The sequence below is a fragment of the Arachis stenosperma genome, chromosome 4 (genome assembly GCF_014773155.1).
Source record: "Arachis stenosperma cultivar V10309 chromosome 4, arast.V10309.gnm1.PFL2, whole genome shotgun sequence".
NCBI classification, from domain to species: Eukaryota; Viridiplantae; Streptophyta; class Magnoliopsida; order Fabales; family Fabaceae; genus Arachis; species Arachis stenosperma.
Window position 1 is genome coordinate 124,552,402 of NC_080380.1, and position 10,985 is coordinate 124,563,386.

Here is a 10,985-nt window from a genome sequence, read left to right on the forward strand (position 1 = left end):
GTAGTTGATGAGCGAAAATTAGAGCTCACAGATACTAATAAGTGCACTAGATCGTTCAAGTAATACCACAATGAATGGATATCATTCCTTTGAGGATTAACGGATTGAGACAAGCAGTGTCTAATCAAATCTCTAATTAGATCGATCAAACCTTAGATTATGAATTGTGGATCTTGAAGAAGAGAAGAAACAAAAAAAGAAGAGAATGAGAGAATGCTTTGAAGTTGGAAGAAAATCAGTAGATGAGAATGTTGGAAACCTCGGAGATGTTTAATTCTTGGAAGAACAATGTTTATGCTTTTTTATTTAATTTATGCAAAAATCTTTTCACAGCAAATCATGTGTAACCAAATCCCAATTCCTTGGTGATTTAATTTCTCTAAACCCAATTAATCACCAATTCCTTGGTCAACTAATCAAGAGAAGAGGTGAAGAATGGTTTCGATTTTAAGCCACACAATCTTGAAGAACTATCACTAGTCAAATTATATGTCACTTATTTCAGACTAGATCTAGATAATTGAAGATTGTGATATGAGTTTCAAGCTAATTCTAATATTAATTTTTTCAAATATAAAATTAGAATCTAAAACAGATTTAGAATATTTTTCAATAGTTTTAACCGTTATTGATGAAGAACAAAACTCAATCTTAAAAAAGTAAAGAAGCACGAATTAAAATAAAAAAGTACTTGTATTATTAAGGGATAAGTATGATTTTGGTCCCCAACGTAGAGGCTGAAAATTTATTTCGTCCCTGGCCTTTTTTTCGCTATAAAATGGTCCCAAAGGTTTCACTTTGTTTTAAAATCGTCCTTTTTACCAATTTTATTTTTTTATTACCAAATTATCCTTCATTAAAAAATTATAAAATAAAATAAATATAAAATAAATTAAAAAATAAAAAGAAGAAAGAAAGGGATACGAAGGGGGTGGGGAGAAAAAGAAGGGGTGGCGCGAGAACAAGGGGGGAAGGAGGGGGAGAGGAGGGGGACCACCGCACCACCGCCTCGCCGCTCCGCTGCTCTGCCACACCCCCGCCGTACCACCGCACCGTACCACCACCACCTTCTTCTTCTTCTTCTTCTTCCACCGCACCATTGCCCCTGCCGCACCACCGCACCGCACCACCACCATCTTTTTCTTCTTCTTCTTCTTCCGCCGCACCACCGCACCACCAATTCTTCTTCTTCTTCTTTCTTCTTCTTCTTCTGTGAACTTGATTTGTTTGTGAAATTTCTGAATTTTTTTTAAATTTGTCGTGGAATATTGTTGTTGCTGAAATTTGTTGTGGAATATTGTTGTGAATTTCTGATGATGATGATGATGACCATAATGATAATGTGGTGGTGGTGGTTCTGTTCTGGTGGTTTAGGTGCTGTTCTGATGATGATGATGATGATGATGATGACCATGATGATAATGTGGTGGTGGTGGTGGGTTCTAGTGGTGGCGGTGGGAGAAAATACAGCGCCACCGAGATGGGGGGAGGGGGAGAAAGAGAAGCGGGAGGGGGTGTTGTTTCGGGAAAAGGGGAAGGGGAAAGGGGGAAGGGGGAAGGTCACCGCCGCAATAGCTCCACACCGCCGCAGCCGCTCCACGCTGCTGCTCCTCCATGCCGCTCCTTTCTTCCTCAGCAAATACACAGCGCCGCCGACAAGAGAGGAACGAAGCCCTCCGCAGCGCCGCGACCACCACAGCACCCTCCTCATGGCGATTTGTACTCCGCCAACATCGCATCGCCGTTCACCGCCGCAGCCCCTCTTTTTCCACCACCACCGCAATCCTTTCCCTATGTTTCAATTTTTTATTCATTTTTCTTTAATTTTTTAGATTTAAAGGATTCCATTGTTGTTGTTGATGATACTTCTGATTGTTTCTGTTTATTCATTTTATTTCATTGTTGTTGTTGATGCTTTGGTTGCTTCTGCTTCTGCCTATTTTTGCTTCTGCCTGCATTTGCGCTTCTGCTTCTGTTTCTGGTTGAGGAAGAAGAAGGGAGAGAGGGAGGGATATTTTTGTTTGAAGGACCATTTTACAATAAACTGAAACATTGGAGACCATTTTGTAGCGAAAAAAGGCTGGAGACGAAATAAATTTTTGACCTCTACGTTAGAGACCAAAATCGTACTTATCTCTATTATTAATTCTAAAACCAAACAAAGCTCCTAACCTTCAACAGGGGAGGTTTAGTGACTCATGATAGAAAAAAACTAATCCTAATGATGAGAGAGGTGTGTGATCCCCTGATAGATGCTGATCTCTCTTATGAACCATGTTCATTTATTTATATCCTAAGTTCTGTTTAGAATTCAAATTCCAAAACTCAATCTAATCTTATCTTTCGAAGGATAAGATAACTAACTACCTATTTCAAATTCAAATCAAAAAAATAATTTAAATCTAATCTAAAAATAAATCCTAACAACCAAATCTTTATATTTCTAGAAGGCATTAATGATGACTAATCTCTTGAATCTTGAATCTTTGGATGAGATTAAAGCTTCTCATGATTTGTATAATTGAGATTGGGCCTTAATAATATTGCCTTTGGGAGTTGAGGTTTATGTATACCGGGCTTCTATCTTCAAATTTGGGCGTAAGCCCAAATAAGCCTCCAGGGCTTCATGGCCACTAGACGTGCATCAAATTGGAGGAAGGCCGCTGATGCGTGAGCATCTTTTGTATCTTTTCCTAGTGAATTTTCATTCAAATTGTTGAGTTTAATCAAGATTTAAATATCTTTTAGCCACTATGGATGCTACTTTGAGTTGTGTGTATTTTTGTTTATTTTAGGTAGCATTCGGATGGATTTGACAGAGTTTTGTAGCAGAAAAGGATGAAAGCGAATGATGCTGTCAACCCCGACCTCCTTTCACTCAAATAGGAATAACTTGAGTTACAGAGTTCAATTGACATGATTTCAACGGTATTGAAAAGCTAACTTCTAGAGCTTTCTAACGATATATAATAGTATACCCTTTTCTTCCATTTAACTCTGCCTCCTTCACGCACTAAGGGAGAACCATGTACTATCTCACGCTGAACTTGGGTTAATCCAAGTTCAGCATGGATTCAAAGGAAAAGCGTGGAATTGACACTGCCTCCTCCACGCTGAACTTGGAAATTTTCAAGTTCAGTGTGGATTCAATGGAACTTAATAAGGAAGTCTCTGCCCATCCCACGCTGAACTTGAAGTTTTCCAAGTTCAGCGTGGACCCTCAAAACGCAAGTGGTCCCAAGGCATTCATACAAAGCTGCGAATGAAGCTAAATTTATTTTGATTGAATTTGAATTTTATTTTAAAATAGAAAAAGATATTATTTTAGTTTTAGAAAATATAATTACAATAATTAGGATTAGATATAAAAGGGAAAAGAATCAGTCCTTCGGGCTAATCTCTTCTCTTCTACCTCATTCTGCAATTTACCTGAATCCTAGTTTTTCTCTCTGAACCAGGAGCAACTAATCCTCCACTGTTAAGGTTATGAGCTTTGTCTATTGTATAGATTGATACTATTATTTTTCTATTTTAATTCATGTACTAGTTTATAATTCAAGAATTGTTTTCGTTCTTTAATTTATGAATCTGGGTGGAACGGAAGTATGACCTTGGTTCTAATTGAGTTCTTGTATAACTTGGAAAAGCTCTTTACTTGAACAACATATTCTCCTAAATTTCTAATTATCTGGATTTAACGGGATACGTGACATATAATCCTCTTATATTTGGATAATTAGGATTTTTGTGGCATATAAACTAGAATTGAACTTCACCCTCTAATTGGAATTAAGCGACCAAGGAATTGGCGGTTGATGAATTTTAGAGGAGACTAAAAAGGTCTAAGGAATTAGGGTTTAGTCACATATAGTTTGCCATAAATTAAATCTTGCATGATTAAAATAGTTAGTAAGAAAAGTCAATCCGGAAAATAGATATCTCTGAAGTCTTAACTGTTTTCTCCATATGTAATTCACATCAATTTTATTGCTTGCTTTCTGATATTCTAAAATCGCTGTTTATGCTTTTGAACCTTCAATACCATTTTCTGTTTGTCTAACTAAACCAATCACTCAATCATTGTTGCTTGATCCATCAATCCTCGTGGGATCAACCCTCACTCACCTGAGGTATTACTAGATACGACCCAGTGCACTTGTCGTGGTTATAAATTTCGCACCAAATTTTTGTCGGGTGTGTGTGCCAAAATGAGGAGGGACGTCGGGCTTGTGTTGTGATGAGCGGATAATTTGTACGCTTTTTGGCATTGTTTTTAGTATGTTTTTGGTAGTTTTAGTTGAGTTTTTAGTATATATTTATTAGTTTTTAGTTAAAATTCACTTTTCTGGACTTTACTATGAGTTTGTGTGTTTTTCTGTGATTTCATGTATTTTCTGACTGAAATTGAGGGATCTGAGCAAAAATCTGATCCAGAGACTCAAAAGGACTACAGATGCTGTTGGATTCTGACCTCCCTGCACTCGAAGTGGATTTTCTGGAGCTACAGAAGCCCAATTGGCGCGCTCTCAACGGCGTTGGAAAGTAGACATCCTGGGCTTTCCAGCAATATATGATAGTCCATACTTTGCCCAAGATTTGATGGCCCAAATCGGCGTTCAAAGTCACCTCAAGAAATTCCAGCGTTAAACGCTGGAACTGGCACCCAAATGGGAGTTAAACGCCCAAACTGGCATAAAAGCTGGCGTTTAACTCCAAGAAGAGTCTCTACACGAAATTGCTTCATTGCTCAGCCCAAGCACACACCAAGTGGGCCCGAAAGTGGATTTTTATGTCATTTACTCATTTCTGTAAACCTTAGGCTACTAGTTATCTATAAGTAGGACCTTTTACTATTGTATTAGAAGACTTTGGTAGCTATCTTCGTTTTATGCTATCTTAGATCATTGGGAGGCTGGCCATTCGGCCATGCCTAGACCTTATGCTTATGTATTTTCAACGGTGGAGTTTCTACACACCATAGATTAAGGTGTGGAGCTCTGCTGTACCTCGAGTATTAATGCAATTACTATTGTTCTTCTATTCAATTCCGCTTGTTCTTTGTCCAAGATATCACTTGTTCTTCAACTTGATGAATGTGATGATCCGTGACACTCATCATCATTCTCACTCATGAACAAGGTGACTGACAACCATTCTTGTTCTACAAGCAATCATAGCTCTAGTGAATATCTCTTGGATTCCTGATAACACGATGCATGGTTGATCGCCTGACAACCGAGTGCTCGCCTGACAAACGAGCCAGCCATTCCGTGAGATCAGAGTCTTCGTGGTATAGGCGAGAACTGATGGCGGCATTCAAGAGAATCCGGAAGGTCTAACCTTGTCTGTGGTATTCTGAGTAGGATTCAATGATTGAATGACTGTGACGTGCTTCAAACTCCTAGCAGGCGGGGCGTTAGTGACAGACGCAAAAGTATCGATGGATATTATTCCGGCCTGACCGAGAACCGACAGCTGAATTCCGCTATGCCGTGACAGGGCATATGCCAATCGCTTTCACTGAGAGGATGGGAGGTAGCCACTGACAACGGTGAAACCCTTGCATAAGCTTGCCATGGAAAGGAGTAAGAAGGATTGGATGAAGACTGTAGGAAAGCAGAGAGACGGAAGGGAAGGCATCTTCATGCGCTTATCTGAAGTTCCTACCAATGAATTACATAAGTATCTCTATCTTTACCTTTGTGTTATTTTCGTTCATCATCATCATACATTTGAGTTTGCCTGACTAAGCTTTGCAAGATGACCATAGCTTGCTTCATAGCAACAATCTCCGTGGGATCGACCCTTACTCACGTAAGGTATTACTTGGACGACCCAGTGCACTTGCTGGTTAGTTGTGCGAAGTTGTGTAATGCCATGGAATTGAACTACCAAGTTCTTGGAGTTCATGACCGGGGATTATGAGAGTTGTGAAAAGTATTGTTCACAATTTCGCGCACCAAGTTTTTGGCACCGTTGCCGGGGAATTAAATGTCCTAACTACGGTTTCGCATTTGTTCTCTGCAATAATAGTGCCAAGTTTTGATCCGGCAACAACACCAAGTTTTTGGCGCCGTTGCCGGGGATTGTTCAAGTTTTGAGCAAGCTTTTGGTAACAATGCCAGGGATTGTTCAGTTTGGACAACTGACGGTACATCTTGTTGCTTAGATTAGGTATTTTTTTTTCTCGAAATTCTTGAAGATAAATTCTAGAGTTTCATGATGATTTGTTGAAATCTGGCTGGCTGAGAAGCCATGTCTAATCTCATTGGACCGAGGTTTCAACTTATCATCACAAGAGCTTGTTGATTTTTATCAATCTTGCTTTTGGAGCAGTGATCTGCTAAGGCTTGGCTGGCCTTTGGCCATGTCTAGTGTTTTGGACCGAAGCTTTCTTTGAAAGCTTGGCTGGCTGTGAAGCCATGTCTAATTCCTGGACCGGAGTCTTAGACTAGCATTGCACTGATTCCTGGAATTCTCATTAAGAATTTTGATATCTTTTTCCACTTAATTTTCGAAAAACACAAAAAAAAATTACAAAATCATAAAAACCAAAAATATTTGATGTTTCTTGCTTAAGTCTAGTGTCTCATCTTAAGTTTGGTGTCAATTGCATGCATTCATTCATGTGTCTTAAGGATCTTCAAGTAATTCTTGATGATTTCTTACTCTGATCTTTGAATTCTTTTGGCTTGAGTGTTTATGTGTCTCATATAGTGTCAGTAGTATACAAACTGCTAAGTTTGGTGTCTTGCATGCATTGTTATTTGATTCTTGTTGCATTTTGATTATTAAAAAAATCCAAAAATATTTTTAATTTGTGTCTTTTCAAGTCAATAATACAAGAATTGAAGATTCAGAACATACAGCAGAGGAATTATACGGAAAAAGCTGGGCGTTCAAAACGCCCAGTGAAGAAGGACAGACTGGCGTTTAAACGCCAGCCAGGGTACCTGGTTGGGCGTTTAACGCCCAAAAAGGGTGCATTTTGGGCGTTAAACGCCAGAATGAATACCATTCTGGGCGTTTAACGCCAGGATGGTGCTAGGGGGAAGATTTTGTTTTCAAATCAATTTTTTTTCAAGTTTTCAAAGTTTTTCAAAATCAAATCTTTTTCAAATCATATCTTTTCAATCAAATGTTTTCAAAATCAATTTCTTTCCTTTTTCAAAAATACTTACTAACAATTAATGATTTGATTGAACATCTCAAATTTGTTGCCTTTTCTGTTGAGAAAGGTTTAATGTTTGAATCATATCTTTTCTTGTTAGGCAAGTTACTAATTTTCAAAATCAAATCTTTTAAAATTGTTTTCAAAACATATCTTTTTAAAATTGTTTTCAAATCATATCTTCTCAATCACATTTTTTAAAAACCAATCATATCTTCTCAACCACATCTTTTTCAAAATAGTTTTCAATCAAATCTTTTTAACTTCTAAATTCAAAATCTTTTTCAAAAATCACTTGATTTCTTTTCCACTTTGAATTTTCGAAAATTATCAATCAATTTTTAAAATGTTTTTGACATCTTTTTAATTAATTTTCGAAAATCCTCTTCCCTCCTTCTCACATCCTTCTATTTATGGAGTACTACTCCTTCTTAATGCACAATTCGAACTCTATCTAATCAAGTTCGAATTCTTCTACCTCCTTCTTCTATTTTTCTTTTCTTCTGACACTTCAAGGAATCTCTATACTGTGACATAGAGGATTCCACATTTTCTTGTTCCCTTCTCTTTCTTATGAGCAGGAGCAGAGACAAAGGCATTCTTGTTGAAGCTGACCCTGAACCTGAGAGGACCTTGAAGAGAAAGCTAAGAGAAGCCAAAGCACAACTCTCTTTAGAGGACCTGACCGAATTCTTCAAAGAAGAAGAACACATGGCAGTCGAAAACAACAACAATGCCAACAATGCAAGGAAGGTGCTGGGTGACTTCACTGCACCTACTCCCGACTTCTATGGGAGAAGCATCTCTATCCCTGCCATTAGAGCAAACAACTTTGAGCTTAAGCCTCAATTAGTTTCTTTAATGCAACAGAATTGCAAGTTTCATGGACTTCCAATGGAAGATCCTCATCAGTTTTTAGCTGAGTTCTTGCAAATCTGTGACACAGTCAAGACTAATGGGGTTGACCCTGAGGTCTACAGACTGATGCTATTCCCTTTTGCTATAAGAGACAGAGCTAGAATATGGTTGGATTCACAACCTAAAGATAGCCTGGACTCTTGGGAAAAGCTAGTCAATGCCTTCTTGGCAAAGTTCTTTCCACCTCAAAAATGGAGTAAGCTTAGAGTGGAAGTCCAAACCTTCAGACAGAAGGATGGAGAATCCCTCTATGAAGCTTGGGAAAGATACAAACAATTAATCAGAAAATGTCCCTCAGACATGCTTTCTGAATGGAGCATCATAGGTGTTTTCTATGATGGTCTCTCTGAACTATCCAAGATGTCTCTGGATAGCTCTGCTGGAGGATCTCTTCATCTGAAGAAGACGCCTACAGAAGCTCAGGAACTGATTGAAATGGTTGCAAATAACCAATTCATGTACACTTTTGAAAGAAATCCTGTGAACAATGGGACTAATCAGAAGAAAGGAGTCCTTGAGATTGATGCTCTGAATGCCATTTTGGCTCAGAACAAAATATTGACTCAACAAGTCAATTTGATTTCTCAAAGTCTGTCTGGAATGCAAAATGCACCAAGCAGTACTAAGGATGCTTCATCTGAGGAAGAAGCTTATGATCCTGAGAACCCTTCAATGGAAGAGGTGAATTACCTAGGAGAACCCTATGGAAACACCTATAATTCTTCATGGAGAAATCACCCAAATTTCTCATGGAAGAATCAAGAGAGACCTCAACAAGGTTTCAACAACAATAATGGTGGAAGAAATAGGTTTAGCAATGGAAAGCCTTTTCCATCATCTTCTCAGCAACAGACAGAGAGTTCTAAGCAGAATACCTCTGACTTAGCAACAATGGTCTCTGATCTAATCAAAACCACTCAAAGTTTCATGACTGAAACAAGGTCCTCCATTAGGAATTCGGAAGGACAAGTGGGTCAGCTGAGCAAGAAAATTACTGGACTCCCTCCTAGTACTCTCCCAAGCAACACAGAAGAAAATCCAAAAGGAGAGTGCAAAGCCATAACCATGGCCGAATATGGAGAGGAAAGAGAGGAGGTGGACGCCACTGAGGAAGACTTCAATGGGCGTGCACCAACCTCCTCTGAGTTCCCCAATGAGGAACCATGGGAATCTGAGGCTCAAAATGAGACCATAGAGATTCCATTGGACTTACTTCTGCCATTCATGAGCTCTGATGAATACTCTTCCTCTGAAGAGGATGAGTATGTCACTGAAGAGCAAGTTGCTAAGTACCTTGGAGCAATCATGAAGCTAAATGACAAGTTATTTGGAAATGAGACTTGGGAAGATGAACCTCCCTTGCTCACCAAAGAACTGGATGACTTGTCTAGGCAGAAACTGCCTCAAAAGAGGCAGGATCCTGGGAAGTTTTCAATACCTTGTACAATAGGCACCATGACCTTCAAGAAGGCTCTGTGTGACCTAGGGTCAAGTGTGAACCTCATGCCCCTCTCTGTAATGGAGAAGCTAGGGATCTTTGAGGTGCAAGCTGCAAAAATCTCACTAGAGATGGCAGACAACTCAAGAAAACAAGCCTATGGACTTGTAGAGGATGTTTTGGTAAAAGTTAAAGACCATTACATCCCTACTGAGTTCATAGTCCTAGAGACTGGAAAGTGCATGGATGAATCCATCATCCTTGGCAGACCCTTCCTAGCCACAGCAAAGGCTGTGATTGATGTTGATAGAGGTGAGTTAATCATTCAAGTGAATGAAGAATCCTTGGTGTTTAAGGCTCAAGGATATCCCTCTGTCATTATGGAGAAGGAGCATGAAGAGCTTCTCTCAAATCAGAGACAAACAGAGCCCCCACAGTCAAACTCTAAGTTTGGTGTTGGGAGGCCACAACCAAACTCTAAGTTTGGTGTTGAACCCCCACATTCAAACTCTAAGTTTGGTGTTGGGAGGTTCCAACATTGCTCTGAGTATCTGTGAGGCTCCATGAGAGCCCTCTGTCAAGCTAATGACATTAAAGAAGCGCTTGTTGGGAGGCAACCCAATGTTTTATAATTATCTATTTCCTTTTGTTATTTTATCTTTTTTGTAGGTTGATGATCATAAGAAGTCACAAAATCAATGAAAAAAGCAAAAACAAAATGAAAACAGGAAGAAAACAGCACACCCTGGAGGAAGATGTTGCTGGCGTTCAAACGCCAGTAAGCCTAGCAGTTGGGCGTTTAACGCCCAGTCTGGCACCATTCTGGGCGTTTAACGCCAGAAAGGGGCACCAGACTGGCGTTAAACGCCAGAAAAGGGCAAGAACCTGGCGTTAAACGCCAGGAATGGGCACCAGCCCGGCGTTTAACGCCAGAAATGGCTCAAAACGTGATTTTGAGCAACATTTGGTGCAGGGATGACTTTTTCTTGACACCACAGGATCTGTGGACCCCACAGGACCCCCACCTACCCCACCACCACCCTCTCTCTACTTCCCCCATTCACCAATCACCTCAATACCTCTTCCCCAAAAACCCTTCACCTATCAAATCCCATCTTTCTCTTCACCACTCACATCCATCCTTCATAAAACCCCACCTAACCTTCCATTCAAATTCAAACCACTTTCCCTCCCAAACCCACCCATAATGGCCGAACTCCATCTCCCCTCTCTCCTATAAATACCCTTCTTCATTCCTTCATTTTCACACAACCTAAACACCACTTCTCCCCCTCTTTGGCCGAATACATAGCCATCCCTTTCTCCCTCATTTCTTCTTCTTCTACTCTCTTCTTTCTTCTTTTGCTCGAGGACGAGCAAACATTTTAAGTTTGGTGTGGTAAAAGCGTTGCTTTTTCGTTTTCCATAACCATTTATGGCATCCAAGGCCGGAGAAAC

General features: G+C 39.6%; 1 non-coding gene across 1 annotated transcript; it reads right to left on the bottom strand.

Moving 5' to 3' along the window:
- Nucleotides 1-8,287: 8,287 nt before the first annotated feature.
- On the bottom strand, nt 8,288-8,395 carry LOC130977585 (small nucleolar RNA R71). Its single transcript, XR_009085271.1, has one exon. It is a non-coding gene; the product is annotated as a small nucleolar RNA R71 (small nucleolar RNA).
- Nucleotides 8,396-10,985: the final 2,590 nt, after the last annotated feature.